The sequence below is a fragment of the Mytilus galloprovincialis genome, chromosome 12 (genome assembly GCF_965363235.1).
Source record: "Mytilus galloprovincialis chromosome 12, xbMytGall1.hap1.1, whole genome shotgun sequence".
Lineage (NCBI taxonomy): Eukaryota > Metazoa > Mollusca > Bivalvia > Mytilida > Mytilidae > Mytilus > Mytilus galloprovincialis.
In genome coordinates, this window is record NC_134849.1 from 39,706,002 (window position 1) to 39,730,344 (window position 24,343).

Here is a 24,343-nt window from a genome sequence, read left to right on the forward strand (position 1 = left end):
TTTTAATATTGACATAGTGTACATGACCTTAGAATTCAGGTCAAGTTCTATTCTGAAGGTTTTGACAGTTACCTTTCAAGAGTTATGCACCCTTAGTTACCTAAATGTTGGTATTTCTTTAGTTTGAACTTTCCTGATGACAATGCTAATAGTACAATGTCCTTTACCATATCTTTTGAACATGGACTTAGTGTACATGACCTTAAAATACCTTGATGGTTTTGATATTTACCTTTCAAGAGTTAAGCCTCTTAGTTACCTTAAAGTTTGGTTTTTCATTAGTTTTCTTATGATAATGACAACAATACAATGTACTCTACCAGCTCTATTGAGTGATGAACACAAAGTCACGGCCCATAATATACAGGTAAAGTTCGTTTGATGGCATTTACTTTTCAAGAGTTATGCCCCATAGGTACCTACAATTGAGTTTCTTTAGTTTCCTGATGAAGATGATAATAGTACAATGCACTTTGCGGTATGGGCTTTACTCATTGTTGAAGGCCGTACGGTGACATCTATTAAGTTCGGTAGGTCACATTCGAGAAAATTGAACGGGATTGTAGTTACGACAATTAATAGGAACATATGATGCGGGTGTTTCGGTCATAACGGTCAACCAACTCATGGAACCCATGGTTCAATAGCTCTATCCAGGAAATCATTACAGAAAATACAAACCCTGGAATAGTGTATCAACTGGGATATGTATACTCCGTATGTAGGCGTTGCTGGAATGCTGCTACATAATTTTTAAATGGAAAGTCACAGTCACAGTTGGGAAGTTGAAATCATCTCTTTTGTCGATCGTTAAGTTTCGTTTTCAACCGATCCTCGTTAAATTCGAACTAGATGTCAGATCAGATATGAGGCAGACTAAACTGTATATGTTGCACGTATTATCTCAAGTTTGAAAGGATAGATGCGTTCAAAATAGTCACCATTTTTTTAATTGTTTAGTAAAAGAACATCTATATAGCGAAAAGTAAAGTAAAGGGTCACTGCTAACTTTTTTTCTTTCTTCCTAAGAAATTCCTGTACGAAGTTAGCCTCACATAAATAAAGGAACAAGTCACAACGAAGAGTGGCACAGTTTGTTCCCAGGGGAATGCCGATTATTTGTTGAAATACACGTCTTCTAAACGTAACAAATATGTAGTCAATCAAGGAAACCAGTGATCTTGATAATGTTAGTTTCAGAGAACTTTTTGTTTGAAAATAGGTATTTTTCAGAGACAAGTGACTGTGAATAACTCCTGTAAAAGGTCATTTTGTGAGTTCTACCAAGTCGACTTACTTGTAGATCATATTGTTCCTGTAATGTTTGCTCTCAAAAAAATTCTCTCCATTCGCATTCCTTGAGTTTTCAAGAAAAATAACCAAAAACTGCTAAATTTGATAAAAAAAATTACATTTCAAGGAATATAACTGCAAAACAGATCGTATGATTTTTCTGAAAATTCCACAGACAATAGACCTTGGCATGCATGCTAAAAATTCTTACTTTGTCAGAGCTGTTCTGCTTTAGTTCAATTTTGAGAAATCAACCAACAACCAAATAACTAAAAGTTGACATTTCAATTTACATTGCAGTTCAGTTTTTTCTGAAAATTCCACAGCAGATCGAACATGTCCTGTTAATTATTTTAGCCAAGTCAGATTTGCACTATAGAGAGAAATATCCATAGGATTATTATCAATTGATTGATTTCTTGTTTCAGATTCAATCATTTCTGATTAAAGATTAAAGATGTGAGAAAATAGTGTTATACCCATTTACAATCTTATTTGGTATTTAAGTATGCATTGTATCCCTAACTTCCATGTTTAGCAACAGCAGCCAGAATAAAAAAGAATATGTGATACGATTGCCAATGAGATGTACTCTCCACAACGCCAAGAGACCAAATGACACACACATTAATAGCTATAGGTCACCGTACGGTCTTCAACAATGAGCAAAGTCAATACCGCATAGTCCGCTATAAAAGGCTTGTTGATAAATAAAATCCCCGAAAACGATATTTTGACTAGATACCCTCATAAACAGTCAGGTATTTAATATAATAACTTAAGAATATGTTATAAACATGATTACCGATGATACAACTATCCATCGAAGTTCAAAAGAAGAGGATTTAAGCTCAGTATGAAAGACAATTGTACGGCCTTCAACAACGAGAAAAGCCCATACTCTATCGTCGGCTATTAATAAATCCGACAGGAAAAATGTGAAATAATTCAACTGAAAAAACTAACGAAACACTTTTCGAAAGACAGATGTGACAGACATAAAGCAACGCCAACTACTGAACCACATGCAGGCTTCTGACTTAGGACAGACACATGACAAATGGGAAAGGATCACACATTTTTGTAAACAGTTTGCCCCGGAGTTTCATATAATTTTTATTACGTTTTCGACGACGACTGCGGACGCCAAGTGGCGGCAAATGGTCACATGACCTATAAAGGCCAGTTGAACTTAAAGTTGGTCCCCTCCGTAAAACATTCAGTATGCCTTCGGAATATACAAATATTAGGTATTGTCAAGAATTTCAATAACGGCCTGGAAACAGACTAGATAACTATTACTGAGGTAAGTTCCACAAAGTCATGCACATGCGCTTGTGGAATGGATCAGACTCTCTTTGCTATATATTTAGTGGTAGGGATGAGCCGCTGGAATAGGTCACTTTTTCATGCTCTATGATATATGAAAAGGGTGAGAAATTCAGATTAAATATATCAATAGGTTGATATTATCATTTGCTTGATTATATCATAAGTATCTGAAACTAATCAGATGTCCGTATTGATTCTTGATGCGGTTAAACCACAGTCGTAAATGAATCAGTTATATGTCAAACCAATTAAACTCTATTTATTCTGATGTGGTATTTCCACTGATGCCAGTGGTAGATGCAATAAATCCAACTATTTTGACATTTGCACCCAATTAACATTCAAGGGTTTGTATACATAAAACATGATAACAATTATTTAAAGAAATTCCATTGTGACAGTGTCCTTTACGAGGGAACGGCAATGAAACTTTTTAACAGTTTTTAATTAATATTTGAGCATGTTAAAATCAGTGAAGGTGTTACATTCTGGGGTTATATTACATTTATCTGACCATAGATGTAATACCATCTATGATCTGACCATATGTCTTTTATATGTATTGTATTTTGGAATTGAAATATCTTCATAATGAAAGATGTAAAATGACAAGAAGAACAAAGTGTTTAAGATGTGACGAACTTATTGGAAAAGAAGGTGATTTTATTGCGACTACGTTGCTTCTAAACAAGAACGTGATGATGAGCGGGAAAAATATTGAAATATATCTATAGGTCTGTTTTTTGTTAATTAATATATGGCAAGGTATATATTTTTGATTAACAAAATATATGAAAAGGGTGGGGTACTTGATGTCTTAGCTGCTCACCCCTACCAAGAAAAGTTTGAAGTGCCCCCCCCCCCCCCCCTTTCTGAGGTATATACAGTCAGTCTATATCATTTGGATTTAACACAATGTTATGAATTTAGTATGTATTGCATGTTAAAAGTTATTAATTACAACGTCAAAATTCAGTAATGATAAATCATGACATATGCATTGTATGGTTTAGTTAGCTATCATCCTGGTATCGTTTTACATATTGAGTGTCACGGGGCAGGGGGAGGGGTACCATCGTTATTTTGTTGGTACGTATGGTATGTGCCAATTATGATTAAAAACAGTACCCATTTTAATATAGGATAACATTCGCTGAAATCAGAGACATATATTTCATAAAAATCTAAGTGAATCTTCCATGTAATTGTAGAAAAATACTAATTCGTGTTTAAAGGTTTTACTACAAAAAATATCATTCGAAACGGCGCATTACGTGTGTTTGCCCTGAAAAAAATCCACGTTTGCGCGATAAAACGCATTACGTTTGCGCAAAATTTACCTGTTGAAAAGTTACTACATTTGCGCGGATTTATGCAAAAATATATGAAAAATAAATGATACATAACTTTTTATAAAAAAAAATAATACTTTAATATTGTTTAAAAAAACTGATATTAATTTTAACAAATTAACTTAACAAAATAAAAAAGAATCACATTTGACGACTATTTAGTAGAAAATTACGTTACCAGCATGTCAAAACTTCCATCAACAATGTGGACGGCTGTGTCCATTGAAGAAACAAGACGTTCCAACAATGGACCAGAGTCTTTTCATAGCCATTACAATGAACAGTTTTATTCAACTCATCCAGCCCTTTACACTTTCGTTGAGATTACATCCCAGCTTCTTTGTTCTAACAGGGGTGATCTGAGCCGGATCACCACTACCAGATCATCCCAGTTTGAGTTTCTTTGTTATGCATGCTTTCCTTTGTACTGTAACATTTTGGCATTTTTATAAGGTGGGCTAATGTATGTGAGACAATATCTGAAAAAGTCTAATTTCAATGTCCCATCTTTCACCAGCAATTTTTTTTTTATTCAGGCATCTTTTTGGAAAATTTTAAGTTTCAGTATTAACTAGAGTATATAATGCACCAACTGCACCAAATTAAACATTCTTTTTAATATTGCTTCTAATAAAAAAAAATATCACCCCCGCCAAAAAAGAAATCATGTTGTCCCCTGTTATTTGCTGAAAATTGAATCATTCAAAGAATATCTAAATTAAGTAAACAGCCTTCCGACTTGTACAAATCTGATAGATTATATGAAACACTTCTCCATTACTGGTCTTTTTTTTTGTTATAACTAAAGCATGTAAGAACATTTTGCATTTTTAAGGGTATTATAAATGTTGTCCCCAGGGGTAATTTCTTTTTTTTACTATATATATATATATATATCTGTATTCTCACAAACCAAATCACAAACTTTTAGAGATAATTATACATATTTCAATACAATTACATAAATAAATAATGTACGAAAGTAGATAGAGGCATTCACAATTGTTCACCCAGAAAAGTTCAATTAAAAATGTAATAGTATTCATCACCAATGGCATCTGAATTACATAATACACATTTTCCGTTTTCTCTTTCTATGTTTTGCCATCTTCCTGTTTCTATTGGAAATTTCATGTTCAAAGTTCGAAATTTAAGATATAAGAAAATCTGCCTATCATTCAAAATATTTAAATATTTCTCAAACTCCAAAGTAACTTTAAATAACGATAATTTAATGCTTTTGGTGATTCCTGTAGGCTTGCTAGCCATTTTTGTTTGAATTGATCTATTAAATTCTGTTTGATGGTTACATGTGGCCATGTTTTATTTACAAAAACTAGAGGCTCTAAAGAGCCTGTGTCGCTCACCTTGCTCTATGTGAATATGAAACAAAGGACACAGATGGATTCATGACAAAATTGTGTTTTGGTGATGGTGATATGTTTGTACATCTTACTTTACTGAACATTCTTGCTGCTTACAATTATTTCTATCGATAATGAACTTGGCCCAATAGTGTGAGTGGGGCATCCGTGTACTAGGGACACATTCCCGTTTTTAAGCATCAATTTGCTTTTACTGTCATGCGTATGGCCATTTTGTTTATCATGAAAATAAAGTGATCACATTTTTCGTTTTACAGTCCTTTCGGGATTTTGTAACAGTTTATGTATGTCACATACAGTATGTGTTTGATTGGCTTTGTACTGAAAATTAAGGTAATTTTATTAAGCATTCCTCAAATACATATTTTGTTGAATCGCAGTTGCAGAAAGCTCGACATAGGGATATTGATCCGGCGTAGTTAACTTTGTAAAAGCTTTATATTTTAGAAGGTGGAAGACCTGGATGTTTCATACTTTGTATATAGATGCCTCATGTTACGAAGATTCAATCAGTCACATGTCCATTGTCCTTGACCTCATTTCCATGGTTCAGTGGCTATTTAAAAAAAAGATTTTTTTGTAATGTTTGTTTCTCTTATTATGAGTAATATGATAACTATATTGGTATGGGCGTACCTTACAAGGTCCGCATGCTCATTAGATATGTTTTAATTTGACCTCAACCTCATTTCATGGATCAGTGAACAAGGTTAAGTTTAGGTGGTCAAGTTCATATCTCAGATACTATGAGCAATCGTTGTAATATATTCAGTGTATGGAAATATTACAAGGTTTACATGTCCAACTGACAGTTGTCATCTGGCCATGACCTCGTTTTCATGATTCGATGGTTATAGTAAAGTTTTTGTGTTTTGGTTTGTTTTTGTTATTCTGTGCAATTATAAGGTCTACTATATTTGGTGTATGGATTGATTGTAAGGTATACATGCCTAACTGGCAGGTGTCATCTGACCTTAACCTCATGTCCATGGTTCAGTGATCAAGTAAAGTTTTTGAGTTTTGACCTTTTTTCCAATACTATATGCGATAGGACAACTATATTTGGTGTATGGAAATATTTTATAATGTACTGTCACATGTCAGTCTTGCAGCTTTTATTTGAACTAGGAACTGTGAACTTGACCTCATTTTCACAGCTCAATGTTCAGTGTTAAGATTTTTAGTTTTGGTCAGTTTTTCTTATATTAAAACAAATTTAAGTAATAGGTCTACTATATTTGTTGTATGGAAGAATTGTAAGCTGTTCATGTCAACATGGCATGACCTTGACCTAATTTTCATGGTTCATTGGTCAATGTTTAGTTTTCTTGGTTAAGTCGGTTTCTTAGAAACTAAGCAATAGGTCGACTATATTTAGTGTATTGAATGATTTTAACGTGTACATGTATTTCTTGTTTGTTTTATATGACCTTGACCTCATTTTCTTCAATCTTGTTAAGAATATGTGATATTTGTAATAAAGTTTTTTATCTAAGACTCAACATAATATCAATAATTAGTAAAGAAGGCGACATTTCAGTGTGTGCATTCTTGTTTAACCTATACGTTGACAATAAAGATGCATAAGTTGTTGTTTGGATTATTTACTCTTTAAAATTTGCATTAGATAAGTTCTACATACATTGTCATTATACATATATATAGCAATACACATTCATACAAATGATGATACATCACAGTATTGTTAATTAAAAAGGGACAAAATAAACGTACAGGGGCTGTTCTGGCTTGAAACCAGAAAAATTGCCAGATACTATATTTTATCACCAGTTTTAAAAATTTGGAGTCAACTTTAGAGTCAGCTAGAGTTTTGATTTCTTCTAAAAAATTGAAACTCTGTTCAATTTAAGTTTCTTGTGCCACTCAGTCTGATTTTTTTTTCATTTGACATGTTACACTATAAAGGTTACAATTAATTGCATATGGTTGGATCGTCAGTGGCAGCCAAGGTTTTCCTAAAGCTTTTAGGTCTGAAAATTTCACACAACCATGATATTTTGACAAATTGTCCAAAATGGGCCTACTTTGGAGAACATTATGTACTTTTATGAAAAGAATTGATTTATTTAGCAATGAAACTTTTGAAATATATACCCATTTACAAACCAAATTATGACCTTTTTGTTCTTTTTTGATAAAGTTAATAATTTACACCATATTGTGCAATAAGTGAACCTTGTCGTTTTGTCTGAGAAGTTTCACAGAACTTTTTTGTAAAATTTTAAATAATTATTGTTAAAAATTGACTTTAAAGGGCAATAACTCCTTGAGGGGTCTTTTGACCATTTTGGTCATGTAAAATTATTTTTGATAGTTTATTTCTATCTGGTATAATATTCAAGACCATATTAAACCAAACACTGCAAAATTTTCTCAAAAATTAAAATTCAGGGGTAGCAACCCAACAATATTGTCCGATTCGTCTGAAAATTCTAGGGCAGATAGATCTTAACATTTTTACCCCCCCCTTTTTAGTGCCCCTTCAGATTTATACTATAAATGCTTTTGTTTCAGAGATATCAGCCAAAACCTACATTTTACCCTTTATATTTTATTTTTAGCCATGACGGCCATATTGGTTGGCAGGCGGGGTCGTTAAGTCTTTTTTTTTAAACTCTAATAATGATTGTGGTCCAGAATGGTTAAATTTGATCAAGTAGTTTCAAAGGATAAGATTTTTGTAAAGGTTAACAATAAAGGATGACAAAAGAAGTCAAATGATGACTTATAAGAATTTTCCGAACAAAACAAAACAAAATTTATGAGTTTTGTTTTCAGTCTGTCATGTCTGTATTCTAATGTGTATCTAAGTTACCACTTCCACATATTGCCATTTATGAGAATATGCCAATGTATGCGCTGTCATGAATCCCTTTAAACTACCATGGTGACTAAACCCCTTAACCATATACATCACTTTCATGTTGTGTATTGTCTGTTTGTATACTCATGGAAATCTCTTTTTCACAATGCTGAATAAACCCCGTACCATATACATCACTGGCATGAGGTAAATTACATGTTTGTTTACTCATATGTCTTTTTAAACTACAAAAATGACTAAACCCTTTGCCACATATATCACAATTAAAAGGTTTACATGGTTTGACTGTATGTATTTTCATATGTCTCTTTAAACTACTAGACTGACTAAACCCTTTGCCGCATACGTCACAATTATGCAGTTTACAGGGTTCACATGTGTGTATTTTCATATGTCTCTTAAAATTACTAAGATGATTAAACCTTTTCCCACATACGTCACACTCGTGAGGTTTTAAACCTGTATGTGTTCTCATGTGAGCCTCTAAATGACTTGGTCCACTAAACCCTTTACCACATACATCACAGTGATGATTATTATCACCTGTATGTGTTCTCATGTGTCTCTCTAAACTATTATAACGATCAAACTGTTTATCACAGATATCACAGTCATATGGTTCATTATCTGTATGTGTTTTCAAGTGTCTCCGTAAATTAGCAAGCTGACTAAACCTTCTACCACATACATCACAGCCATGAGGTTTATCGCCTGTATGTATTTTGATGTGTTTCTGCAAATTACTTATATGACTAAACCGTTTACCACAGAAATCACAGCCATGAGGTTTATCTCCAGTATGTGTACTCATATGTGCCTGTAGGTCACTATTGCGAGTAAATTCACTAGAACACACATCACATTTATGAGGTGTTTCACCAGTATGTTTTCTCAAATGTCTCATTAAGTCACCTTTTCGAGAAAATTCACTAGCACAAATATCACATTTAAAAGGTTTTTCACCTGTGTGAGTTCTCGCATGTCTCTCAAAGTCACTTTCTTGAGTAAATTCTCTAGAACACACAACACATTTATGATTTTTTTTACTTGTATGTTTTTTCATATGTCTTTTTAAGTGACTACTTCGACCATATTCTTTAGCACACACACCACATTTATAATTTTTTTCACTTATATGAGTTATCTCATGTGTCTTAAAGTCTATACTTTGACTTAATTCTCTAGAACAGACATCATATTCATGAAGTGTATTAACAATCTCTGTGTGTATGTGTTGCTGTAAAGTACTATCCATTGTATCTAAAGCCTCTCCTCCTTCATACATCTTATTCAAAGTTATTGATAAGGTTTATCTCCAGTATGTGAGTTCTTGCACTTGTGACTCTGTAAAAACAAATAAAAAGATAATTAAAAACCAATTGTTCAGAGAACAATTGAAAGTCTTTCCACACCAAAGATATTTTGATAAGAAGATAGTTTCTTCATACTGATGCGATAAATAATGGTGTAATTATATTTTTAAGTGATATAAGGGAGATGATATGCTACTTCCGGTGAAATAAATGTCACTTCCGGTCTCATATAATAGCTTCTCTCATGCTGATTCTAAAAATATATAGTTTCTATATACTTTTGTATGTAGAATGGGAGATAATTGGTAACTTCCGGTTTGTTGGAAGTCATTTTTAGTCTTCTGTAATCAGTTTATGTATCTTTATGACAAAATATATGGATTCTGAGTACTTTTATGTGAAAAAATTGCAAAAAAAGCTACTTCCGGTTTTCTCAAGGTCACTTCCGGTAGCCATTTTTCAAGGTCATTTGTCACTCAACCTTTTGTATCAGGTCAAATATCTTTATAATGAACTCATTTGAAGTTATTATCAAATAACCACATATAAAGACATTTCAGGGGCAACAACTCCTATAAGATGCCATTTAATTGTATAAGACTAAATGTAGCATATCTTCATTACAATAAAGCTGACATTTTGCACTTGTTCTTTAATATGTATCTTTCAAAGTGTCGGAGAAAATGTAAAAACAAGCAAAAGTCACAATTGAGAACTTGACCTTGACCTTTGACCTTGACCTCATTTTCTAAGTTTGGACCTAGGGAACTCAAATAGAAACATTCCAGGGTTATACGGTTAACGGTTTATGAGTTAAAAAAACATACCGACAAATTTATTCTGTAAAGGTAGATAACTCCTATAAAATTTCATCGAATCGCTTCGATCCAAATTAGCCAAAAATTCCTGAGGATTTGACAAATAATGTGTAAAAAGAATTTTGTCGATATCTTTTTTTGTTACGAAGGAGATGCACACAGATGATAAACAGTGAATAGGGAGATAACTCTCACAAAGAAAATGGTTCGGCTTAGCAGGGTGAAATTTAAAAGCGCATAAACTATACAATACAATATGAAAAATATCTAAGCGACATATTGCGAAACAAACATTTATCGCAAGAACAAAATTTGGCAGAAAAAAAAAAAATAATCAGAAGAAAAACAATAAGTCTTTCCACAGAAAAGTGGAAAGACTTAATTAAACATTTTGATACCTTTCTAAAATTTACACAATCATGACACATACATTGTGACATTCTCTGTATTTATGCATCTGCATGCATGATGGGCAATCCTAATTCCATACTATATACAACACGTACAAAAAGTATCTTATATGCTGTACTGTCTCGTTGATGTATATATAACTCACATTATATTTTCTTTATTCATAGGAAAAAGAGTGTTGGTAAATTTCATTATTCATTTACAGGGCTCTGTGTTGAAGGCTGACCTATAATTGTTAACTTTTCAGACATTGCGCCTTGGATTGAGATTTGTCTCATTGGCAGTCATATTACATCTTCTTATCTTTTATAAATAAGCTGTTGACCCACTGATGCCTTGCCTGTCTGCATAAAATAATCAGAAGAGACAATCTGATGGACAGCAACATTACTAATTAAAATGAACTTGCAGTACCATGTTCTAAGACAGGATATCCAATGAGTCATTGAGGTGTACTGGTACTGATTGTATAGCAACTTTAAAGAAAACAAGCATTCTGAGAGTATTCCATGGCAATACATAGTCCCCTATCGGATTAAAATTCATTTATATAGCATTCAGAAAGGTTGTTTATACAAAATAACAAACAAACCTGCAACAAAATTCTTCAAATAATTTATAGAAGAATGTCTATTAATATTTTTTTTAAATTAGTTATCTCCCTTAGTGCAGAAATAAGGTTTAACATATTACTCTAACAATATATATATGGACTCTAATTCTGGACTAAATCATCAGACCTACACAAAATTCGTTTTTGATCTGTAATTTGTCATAATAAACTATATACAAAATATCAAATCAATATCTTTAAGAACGAAGAAAAAAGTGTGGAAAATTGATTTGTCAGACCGACGGATGCATGGACAGACAACCAGATAAACGTATTGCAAACCTTTATTCCCCTTCGACTATGTCAGTAGGGGTCTAATATATAATTGTGACAGGCTAACTTGAGCAAAAAACTTGATGTTGAAAATTGCTTTACTTATAGAAAGACGCTGGACCATGACCTAAATTACATTAAAACTGTAGGAGTTACGTGGAGTAGCTATATTCCCATAATGGGACTGACAAAAGGATATACCAACAGAGGTAAATCAATATCCCCCTTCCAACTTTCATTTGCAGGAACATAAAAAGTGTTCTTGATAACATTTAGTTAAACACATCCACATAATTTTGCAAGAGTTATCTAAACATAATCCTAATTGCTTGAATATCCAGAATGGATGAGAAACAAATTAAACAAAGTTTGTATCTTTTTATACACTATGACTTGGATGGAGAGTCTCATTGGCACTCATACCACATCTTCACCTTCTTATTTATATAAAAGGAAAACCTATATGCTTATGTATTATATATCTCTCCTGGAACACACCAATTACCTGTACATCATGTACATGTATGCAGCAACATCAGGGCAATGGGGCAGTTCAAAAGAAACAAGAATGGATCCCTAGAACATTGATGCCTGGGCCTTCTGCATTATCATTTTTTCTCTGTTCAGTGGACTGTGAAAATGGGGTAAAAACTCTAATTTTGGCATTAAATTTATAAAGATCATATAAGGAATATGTATACTAAGTTTCAAGTTGATTGGACTATTAAGTTTAATTTTTGTTCGCAAAGCTCTTCCTTTTATTTAGTCTTCAATGTTTTGTTCAAATTTATTTTTTTTAGTCCTCTGCTTGAACAGAATATTTTTTTTCATCAATTTGGGAATTAGAATATTCTTTTACAAATAACTTTTAATCAGCATTGTTTCACTGTTGATTTCTTGACTTAAGTCTTTATCGACTTTATCATAACATATCTTTAACGGACTTTAAAATTGATAATTAAACTATCTCGATTGGATAAATCCGATAATCCAATCGTATCAATGTAAGAATCTATATTTATACACAACTTTCAAGAATCACTAAAAATAGAAATATTTATTATTTATTTAACAAATAACAAACATATGTTACAACAAATCAGGAACATATAATTATATTAGCAGTTTTTATATGTAAATTGTTAATCGACAATATTTTCACATGATGTCATCAAATTTACCATATCTTTAGTACTGTTATTTTCACTAATCAATATACCATCGGTTCTTATGGACTTTTTAACTTTCTTTTTCAGTGCTGCCACCTGACTTTCTAAGTCACTACTGTAGTTCTTTAACTGTTTAATTTTTTCAAATTTCTCACAATCAGTTAATCGACTATTTCCTTTTCTGGATGTTAACCAATTTTTACTTGATGCAGGTGATTTATGTTTTTCTCTAGATTCTTGTTTTTTTATAGTTTTACGATAGATAATGCAATTTTTACATCTTGGTTTCCATCTGTCGGTCAATAACATGCATGATATTGTGCGGATTGTACTTTGATAAACACAGTCACCACGGTAAGCTCCATAACCTGTTTCAACATACCCCATTTTTCCAGAACATAGTTTCTGTAACCCTTCATCCGGATTACCAATGCATACATCATAATGAAGCAGAACTTTTAAAAGACGTTCAACTTGCTGAATTGTCATGAACTTTCCTGGTACTGTGCGCCAAAGGTCATGTTGATCACTTAATCTCTTGCCGTGAACGAAAACTTCCGCAGAGTAATTCTTCTTTATTGTACAAATCAACTTTACTCCTGGATTGTCACTATCATACACAGATACAAATCTTATAATTTTAGCAGAGCGCATAAATTCAATCGGTGCATATAGAGGGTCTTCAACAAGCTTCTGACAACTACTTTTAAGTGTGGAATAATGCTCTTCCCTCTTTGTTGTTACAAATTCATCTAGACTGTTATTTGGATCGTATTGGTAGACTTTATTTAACACTACATAATGTTCGATATTTTCATTGGTCTCGTCATTCTCATTTCGGTAAGCTGGTGACTGAACATTGCTTTTATCACCTAATTCTATCAATTCTGGGACAGGCCAAAATCTTGTATCTGTAGACGTAGCTGCAATAAAAATCATAATTTTACTGAATTGATAAAATATAAATTGGAAATGTGTCCATCAGGCACAGATGATGCCCCCGTTTGCAAACAACATTATAAAGGGACATAACTCAAGAAAGTTCAAAGTGATTCTACCAAAATTCAACCTTGATTTGTAGTTTGTGGTTAAAAGTATTGTGTATAATTGTCCAAACATTTAGTTGATGCAATTGACTTGTACTTGATCCTCATTATTTCTATAAAAAATAGTCTGAAATATTACTCGTCCAGTCTGAAACAGTCTTAACCCATTCTCGACCTGTACTCATCCAATACTCATGACATATGACCAGTTCTCAAATTATTTTTTCAGTTTTAACTATACTTGAACCTAGGTGCATGGTCAGGTGGTCTAGCTTGCAGAGTGTAGTGCACAACGGTTTGGTGCCACAATCTCTGTAGCTTGAGTTTGAATCCCAGCCAGGGAAGAACATGTTACATTGTTGGGCTGTTATTTCGACAAATTATATATAAATTCAAATGCATTTTTAAAATATACTTTTTCACTTTTTTGGTCTTTTGGAAAATGTTGTATATGTACTGTAGACCCCACTAACCAAGATATTTGATTTGCATGCACATGTATTAAAATTGCAGTTTTTCTCCAGCGCAATCATAGGTTTGAAAGTTCTTTTCAATTTATATACATTTTTATCATGTTTATCAACAGAAAATATTTTTTCCATTTAGGTAGCTGCCTTGGAAAAATTTTGTTGATTAGATCATTATTGAAAATCACTGAACCACAATTGGAATGTCGTAAATATACAAGATGTAGCAATGGTGAAACCATTGAATAAACATGATCTTTTTAAAATGCAATGCATTTATCTATAGTCAGTGTGTTCCGGCCCTTTCCTCCAAGTATTGGTCATTTATGCAACTTACCATAAATAACTATATGCTCATGCTCTTCAATGGTATGGGCATCTGAATCTTTGGTTTTTCTAACCCTCTTCCTTGCTCTACATTTATCCCTGTAGCCAATTCTACGTCTTATTCCTGTTTTTGGCATTTTCTGCAAAAAGTACATACATGTAATTAAATCAATAAGCAACATATCTATGAAGAATATCAAAAATATTGTCCCTTAGTACACAAATGCCCCACTCACATTAGGCAAACAGACAGAAGTCACAGGACAAAAAGTCACTTTGACAAGACAAAAGTCAGGACAAAAAGTCACTTTGACCAGACAAAAGTCAGGACAAAAAGTCACTTTGACAAGACAAAAGTCACAGGACAATAAGTCACTTTGACAAGACAAAAGTCACTTTGACAAGACAAAAGTAACAGGACAAAAAGTCACTTTGACAAGACAAAAGTCACAGGACAAAAAGTCACTTTGACAAGACAAAAGTCACAGGACAAAAAGTCACTTTGACAAGACAAAAGTCACAGGACAAAAAGTCACTTTGACAAGACAAAAGTCACAGGACAAAAAGTCACTTTGATAGGACAAAAGTCACAGGACAAAAAGTCACAAATTATCTGTTGTCAATTGTTTGAATACATATATAAGAGAAAGATTGTGAAATATTTTCTTTTTATAACAAATATTAATTATTAAGGGGGCTCCTGGGTATAAATGAATTTTTTTTTCTAATATAGGATTTCGCTATATTTTTTCATAAATGAACTTTATCATATACTTAAAAGAAAAATGAAATAAAAAAATGGGGTCACCGTTCATTTAAGCTAAAATCTGCATCTAGAAGAAGCATACATTTTTGTTAATGTCCTTTTTTTCTGTTGAACTAATAGGAGAAAAAGAGGAAATATCGAAATAAAAAAATAACCTAATATAAGAAATCGCTTAAATTTTACAATTATTTAGTTTATGTACAGCTTATTTGAAAACAATAATAAAAAATATAGGTCACCGATGAGTTAAAAAAGATATTTCAAATTTAAGGCCAAAAAATGGCATTTTTGCACCAAAGGGAGATAATTTGGAGCTTTTTCAATTTTTAAAGTCATCTGGGGCCAAACCAAATAATTTTTTTGGGTTGTTTTTTGTACCATATCATAAAGTAACAACTAATAGTGTAATAAATAAAATTTGTAATGAAAAAATAAAGATTTAATTTTTTGCTAAAATTTTTGTACCCATGAGCCACCTTAAGTTTAGGAAATGTTCATTTATCAAATTTTAATCATACAAAGGAATTATATTTCTTAAAATTTGCACCATGAAGCCATTTAAGAATCAAGCCATTTTGACATTTTGTTTTCATAACAATACATTGATCATAATTGATATTGATTGAATAAATTTGAATAACAAAGTTGCTTTATGTATACTAGATAAAGAAAAATACAAATTTGTTTTTGTTGAAAGAAAAAAATAATCTCAAAACTGAATTGTGACTTATTGTCCTCTGACTTTCTGTCCTGCATTCATTACTGTCACTTGTGTCAAGTAGATTAAGATGGAACTACATGTATTGATGTATAGATATATACATGAATATTAAATGTTTGTTGAAAGTTAATAAGCGAGACTCATCATGCTCATAAATTTTACCAGAATATTAACATACAATTCTACACACTGACACAAGTATGATACAAATAAATAATTTTACAAATATTTTATTATTTTTTTTTACAAATATTTTATTATAAGCACAAACTCATCAACAATAAATAAGGCTCATTGTATATCAATTACATAGTTGATCAAACATAATAAGTATTGCAAATAATGACTATATTAAAATATGTAATATTATAAACAATGATTATGAATTAGACATATTGACAATTTTATAGAGTTTGTTCTGCTTTACGCAGGTTTAAACTGTCTGAGATGAAAGAGGAAGTCAATTTTAGGATTGTGTATGAATTATTATTTAATAAAAAGATTATATTATTTTCATGTTTTTGAAATTTTGTAGGATCAACGATTATATTTGAAACTTTATGGTAAAATATGTTCCTTTTAGTTGAGTATTTTTCACAATGTAAAAGAAAATGTTTTTCATTTTCAATTTGACCAGAATTATATACAGCGCAGTATATCTCATTTCTGGGAATATTTAGATGTCTCCCTCTTTCAATCATCATTATATGAGCGCTTATACGGATCTTACATATTGCAGCTCTGCCACTTCTGTTTTTCAATATATCAACATATAGGGTGGTCTTCTGCCCATTATGTAGACACTCTTGAAAAAGTCTAACTTTTTGGATTCAAATATATTTGCATTTTGAACTTGCAAACATTGGTCATTAATTCTTTGTTTAATAGAATTTAAATAACCTTTAACATAATTAAAGTTATTGATGATATAAGACATTCCAAGTTCATTCAAAAGACTCTTGACCTTTATGACCCAAGGGTTTGAATCTACAGATTTAGTGAATATATCATATGCCAAAGAATTTTCCGAAGAAACTATATGGTTCAGGTAGTTGAATATTGAATATAATATTTTATTTCGAATGATGACATGTTTCTTTGTCAATATCAATAGAATGTCATGCAAACTATGTAATAAGTGAGGCCAGGGTATTAAACTAGTAATCTGTCACTTCAAATTTGTCATAACCGCATTCACTTCATCATAAAAGGAGTAGGTTCAGTAAGACCCCTTTTTGGCCCCAAAATATAGCAGTTTTACAAAATTGTTTAAATGCAAACTTTTAGTTATTTGTTAGATGGTATAATGCCTCTGCTACATAAATATGGGCTGTTTTTGGCAGTACAATGCACATATATCCAGTACTTGCATTAATAAGTCATGCTAAATTACTGAAATCTTCACAATTTCAGCATTTTAGTTAAATTTTAGACGGTTTCCGTCTTAAATGAAATTGGCCGCATTCGTGTTCATTCTTCATGTTCTTGATATTGAAATATAAGTTGTGTTTAATAATAATACATAACATATATAAAGGTCGAGGATGAACACGGATGCGGCCACTTTCATTTTTGACAAAAACCATATGAAAAGTGACAGTTTTTGGCATATTTGATAGATTTTTCATATTTTAGCTAGAATCGGAGCGTTTTTAATGAGTGAATCAGTTTAAATCTTACACAAAAAATAATTGAATCAATTGAAATAAACATTTAAGTGTTTAAAAAGTGTCCAAAATCTTTTGTCATATGAACTTGAAATTTGAGGCCAAAACAGGCCTTTAATGGACCTACTCCAGTGTTCTCCCCAGATATTTCATTTAGCATCCTGGTAAACAGGGGAAATTGAAATACCATCTTGTTTCTGAAAATTATAGCATCACATCCATAACATAATCTATAAGAAAACCAATTCAAATAGCATCACATTTAAGATTATAGCATCACATTACCATGATGCTAAAAGGCCCTGGGGAGAACACTGTACTCCTTTGAAAGGGTTCCTCGTCCCCAGTGTCTCGCCTACTTTTGCTGTTAATCACAGGCTTGTTACAAAAATGAGGGGAAAAAATAATAAAAATATTCCTTCCGATACTATCTTTTGGTAATAAGTAAGAATGTTCTGTCCAAGTTTGATAACAATCCAGGATAGTTTATGAATCTAATAAATGTATTAAAAACTTACTGCAGACTATATGTTATGTTAACTGGAAGAAAAACTAAGTCCATTTATAAGTAAAATATGGAAAAACAGGTACAAAATTTTATCAAAATTTTCTTCTAGATACATTTTACCAGCTTTTGATCATAAACAAGCTTCTGTTCAAGTTTGGTAGAAATCCAGGGTAGTTCAAGAAAGTTATTAAAATTTTAAAAACTTTAACCACAGAGTGAATGTAATGTTTTCTGGCAGAATAACCTAAGTCCATTTATAAGTAAAATACGGGAAAAAACAGATGGTTTTTTTTACAAAATTTACTTCTGGAAACTAACTTATGATCATAAACAAACTTCTGTCCAAGTTTGGTAGAAATCCAGGATAGTTTAAGAAAGTTATCAAAATCTAAAAAAACTTTAACCACAGAGTGAATGTAATGTTTTCTGGCAGAATAACCTAAGTCCATTTATAAGTAAAATACGGGAAAAAAACAGATGGTTTTTTTTACAAAATTTACTTCTGGATACTAACTTATGATCATAAACAAACTTCTGTCCAAGTTTGGTAGAAATCCAGGATAGTTTAAGAAAGTTATCAAAATCTAAAAAAACTTTAACCACAGAGTGAATGTAATGTTTCCTGGCAGAAAAACTAGGTCCATTTATAAGCAAAATACAGAAAAATAGGAATTTTTATTTTACAAAATTTACTTATGAATACTATCTTATAATCAAGTTTGGTAGAAATCCAGGATAGTTTAAGAAATTTATTAAAATTTCAAAACCTTTAACCACAGAGTGAATATTAGTAGACACCACCACCGCCGATTGAATATAGGATCGCTATGTCTCGCTTTTTCAACAGAAGTCAAAGGCTCTACAAAAATGGTATCGATGGCATTTCCAGTGATCGAAAATTTCACAACCCATGATAAAAAACTTTAAATCAAATAAATCACTCTCACATTAGTCATTTATATGACGGAATATACATAAAGGTCTACTTTTTATAACTTAAGTACTTTCGATAAAACTTACCAATTCATTGTAATTTGTTGAACGTGTGGAATTATGTGGTTAATCTTTTAGCAGTCCTGTAATATTTTCAGTAAGACCCTTCCAAACTCCTTAAATCTCGCGAAGTCTCGTGTACTTCAGGATTTCATCAATTTTATACTGAAAACCCTACAAGATTCATTTCCCATTTGATATACATTGTACTGTTCGCAGTACAGATTAGAAAATTTAAGTAATAAAGAGTAGACAACTCTAAATTTTATGCTATTTTCACATTTCTTGATCATGGTGGGTGTGAGAAATATATTTCTCCTCACTAGTGGAAAATTTGTTCTCTGCAAATTGATTGGTTGAAATTTAATTGGGGCGTCAAGTTTTCTTGATTTCTTCTGAAATTTCCTACTGTGAAAATCACGAAAAAGCGACCTTTCCTGATGACGTCACATTTAAGTAACACAACTTTTTCGCAAATCATTGAAAAAGGAAGGATAAAAAATTATTAGAGAAACAAATGCCACCACTATAACTCATGTTTTACAATATTTCTCCACTCCAAACAGTTAAATTTAAATTATTTAAAAAACTCAGCAAGCCTCGCACTTTAAATATTAAAATGTTGCCACAAAAGACAATAACACTAAACATGCTAAAATTTTCACCGCATGGTCATTGATGGTATTGGTTTAATAGGTCGACATGTTACACCTAAAGACAGGCGTCTGTCTGGCAGTCATCAGGACAATGTTACATATAAAATTTACAGTGAGGAGCATTAGGGAAGTTATGGTGACGTTAAATAGATAGAAAATGAAAGTAATAGTGAAATGACATAGAGGTTGGGAAAAGGACCTTTATCAGGACACTGGGATTAGGTGTTTTTAAGCCGGAATTTTGGGATTGACCCTTTCGGGATCCGGGAATTCTTTTTTCGAATTTCAGGATTTATATTTATTTAAATTCAGGACATCAGGATTTTGTGTTTTTAAGCCCGGGATTTTTTCCCTCATAATTTTAATAGAATATTAATTAAATGTTGTTTAAATAAATTAATTAATGTTTGTTAGAGATAATTCTTCCTTTTAAACTTATAGTATAGTACATGTAGTTTAGAGGTTCCTCAATCCATCCAGGTATCCCAATGATAAAATCTCACATTCTGATATCAAACAGTTAATACATACATCTGAATGTAGCTTTTCCTTCAATCACAGCATTGAAACTCGAATTTTCGTTAGTTAAGTATCATGTTATAATAGGAAAAATCGTTCTGTACACATAACTTACAGCTTTGTCTTTAGACGAGCAAAACAGGGAATTTAGAAGTCGAGGGAAAGAGACCAACGTTATCATTCTTTATACAGGTATGAATCGCCGTTTTATGTAGGTGCACTCCTACATAGTATCTCTGTAAATAATGAACGTATAACATCGTGTCTTTGTTGGTGTTCGCTTTTGAGATAAGTTAATATATACAAAATTTAGTCCTGGTGTCTATGATAAGTTTATTAATATTCATGGCAAGAAAAGTAATTTATAGACAATAGACAATAGACAATATTTATTAGCACAAACACATTTACATTAAATGGTTATCATGTATAGTTGCGAGTTGCGTCCCCTTACCAATATGGCGCAAAAATTTTGAAGACGATTCAAAAGACGAAAAACTGACCCATATATGTCTTTAATGGTATAATTCGGTAATATTTATGCATAAACAGTGCCACTTATATATGAAGTATGTCCAGAAAAAACTTTTATAGCGTAGCCCGTGGTTTAACGACCGGAATCTTCACTGACTGGTCGAAGTGTGAACTCAGTGTACACCGATTTCGCCATGCCGTGTATAAAGGCTTCAAAACTATAGACGAAGCCATTCAATTTCTTATTGCTGGTAATACTTATCAATCATGTAATGTCATCCCAGTATATGATGACACAACTGTACTTAAATCTCCCACAGATTTTGGACATGCCTGTCCCAATGACACTAACTGTACAATAGATCTATGTGACCCTTCATTCACCATCTCAGTTCAACAAACACTATCTCAAAGTCTAACTAATGAAGACATTGAACCAATATATGATTGTGACAATACTGATCCAAAGCAATTGCTATCAGAAAACAAAAACACAACCCCTTCAGACACAGAGTTACATGTACAAAATGTACATGTATCAGAATCCAAGCAGTCTGAACCTTCAGTCACAACTCGTAACAAAAAAACAACCTTGAAATCTGAGTGCTCACAGTCGTGTAACAAAGATCAGAATGATCATATGATGGAAATTGTAGCAAATGTCACAAATGGACACATTAATATGAATGTACGAAACTACCAATTTATCAACTGTACACACTCGTTAACACTTCTAGGAAGTATACATGTGAAGTTTGTGCTGAAGTACCAACATGCTTCAAAGAAAAATGGGAAAACTTATCCATACTACCACAAGCTCCCGAATCATCCCCTGAAGTTCTTCAAATTGCCACGCGTATTGAGCAAAGTGTTGTAACAGCTATAACTAACATCCATCAATCAAATCAAGATGAAATTATTAACACGTTAAAGAAAGAGCTCGAAGACAGAAATGAAATCAAAAGTTTATGTGACAAATTAGATAAAATGTCAAACTCTCAAGCTCAAGAGAAATCTCAACTTTATGAAAACTATAGCCAGCTTTCAAACAAACTTGATAAAATTTCAAAAGACAGTGATGCTATATCCAAAAATCTTAATAGCCTTGGTAAACTATTTACAGTCAACACAGACAAAGTGTTTCACTCATTTAAAGAACTGAATGAACAAAACTGTCAAGTCAATAGTAATCTTGAAATTACAAGTGATTCTGAGTAAGAACTCCACAATCAATGATACTGTCAGTAGAAACTTATCTAGCCTTTGTCAATCTGTGAAGTTACTTGAAACATCAATACCTACAAGAGAAAATCCCCAGATGTCTCGCTCACGACGAACACAGGATAGTTCAATCCTCAATTGTGATACTTCAAATCATTACCAAGCTCTGTCTGACTACCAGGATTCACCAGACGCAGAACAGGAAAAAATTGAAAGTAAATCAAAGAAGTCCACAAACCATAAAATACTATTAATGGGCAATTCCCATGTAAAATACATCAATACAGACTACTTCTTAAAAGATTGTATTGTTGACAAGCTTACAGTGTCAACTTTTGAAGAAGCAAATGAGAAAATTCAAAACTATTGTACAGATTATGAATGTGTTTTTATTCATTTCTTTACAAATGATTTGCGCAATAATACACCTGAAGATTGTATACAACTTTGTTCAGATTTAATTGATGTGATAAAGTCTCATTGTACCTTTGCTAAAATTACAATCTCCTTGCCATTTGCTTGTCTCAAAGATCAAACTCTTAATGATAAGATTATGAAATGTAATGTACTTTTACAGTATACATATCTAAACAGTTTAGATATCTTAATTTGTGACAATCATAATTTAGGTAGTAGAGGAACTCCTGTTAAAAAGTACCTAGCCAATGATGGCCTTCACTTGAATAAACAAGGTATGAATGTATTTGTATCAAACATAAAATATCAATTAAGAAAGCAAATGGGCTTGGAAAAAGTCCAACTTCACAATCAACAAAAAAGGGGAAATAACTACCAAAAAAGGAACAAACCCCAAATAGGTACACAAGGTACTGATTTTGTAAACCAGAATTCCTGGCATGGTACAGGTAATATGAAATTTAACTCTAACAAAACAACAAAATTTAGAACAACATTCCCCACAACCCCCTTTTATGTATCCTACATGTATGTACACAGGTTTCAATCTTAGTATGTTTGGCTATATGCCAAGTTTGTCACAACAAACTGGTAGAAGATAAAAAACAACAACAAAAAAAACAACAACAAAAACTTATTACTCAGTGGTAACTACATGTAATATGTACTTGTAAATCAACTTTATTTTTTGAAAGCTATTATTGCAAGTATTATTTGCTTATGATAATTATAAATAATATTTTTTATTTTATTTTTTTATGTACATGTATGTGGCACAAGAATGTTTTGATCCTCTATTATACATGTATACATATACTCCTTTTTAAGTCAAGAGTCAATATTTGTGTTTGTTTAGCTTTTATTGGCCAAAGAGGCCTTCATTTATACATGTACAATAATTATAAACTTTGCATACATGTATATTATATATATATATATATAAACATGCATATATTGATCCTTTTGTACAATTTACAATAGACCAAATGTTTTGTATTTTTGTATACACATTTTGTAAGCATGGTGAAACAGTACAGTATGTAACAAATGCAATCATACAAAATGTCTCAATAATTTAAAAAGCTTTCAGAAATTAATTTTCTGTTCTCTGTATAAATGCTAATACTATAAAATCATTGGAGTCATTGGGTTATCTCTCCTTGATCATATTAATGTCATCTAATAAGTAAAATAACTTTTCTTACACTATTTACTGTAAAATTTGTTACATTACTGTACAACAAATTTATATCTATGGGTATCTCAGTTTTTTCGTCTTTTTTATATCTGATTATTTTTTCCTTCTGTGTAATGGTTATCAAAAACAGTTTACATGTAAGCTGTTGGAATATTAATGGTTTTAAACTAAAAGGATACAACAAGTACAGTGATTCAGATTTTATAAGTGAATTCAACAAAAAAGATATTTTTTGTTTACTTGAAACCCATTGCTCTCTTGAAGATGCATTGGAAATACCAGATTTTAAAGCTGTGCATCTTATTCGGCCCATGTCTGCACGCACAAGAAAACGCTCTGGTGGTATTTCTGTATATGTAAGGTCTACACTGAGACCTGGAATAAAATTCTTAAAACACAAAACAAATGACTACATTTGGCTTAAACTTTGTAAGCAATTTTTTGGCTTACCTGAAGATTTATATCTATGTTTTTTATATAACCCCCCTGCCAATTCGACATATTCTCAATCTCTAACCTATGATATTCTGGAATATGTGGAAAATGATATAGTAAGTTA

The 24,343-nt window shown here is 31.9% G+C and overlaps 1 long non-coding RNA gene across 2 annotated transcripts; it reads right to left on the reverse strand.

Annotated features, from left to right (window-relative positions):
* Positions 1-12,685: 12,685 nt before the first annotated feature.
* Positions 12,686-20,587, reverse strand: LOC143053536 (uncharacterized). 2 transcript variants are annotated; one of them, XR_012971394.1, is made up of 3 exons: positions 20,487-20,587; positions 14,655-14,784; positions 12,686-13,727 (listed from the first exon to the last, which is right to left on the reverse strand). It is a non-coding gene; the product is annotated as an uncharacterized LOC143053536 (long non-coding RNA). The 2 variants fall into 2 exon arrangements; XR_012971393.1 differs by lacking the exon at positions 20,487-20,587 and adding an exon at positions 19,327-19,926.
* Between the last annotated feature and the right edge of the window lie 3,756 nt (positions 20,588-24,343).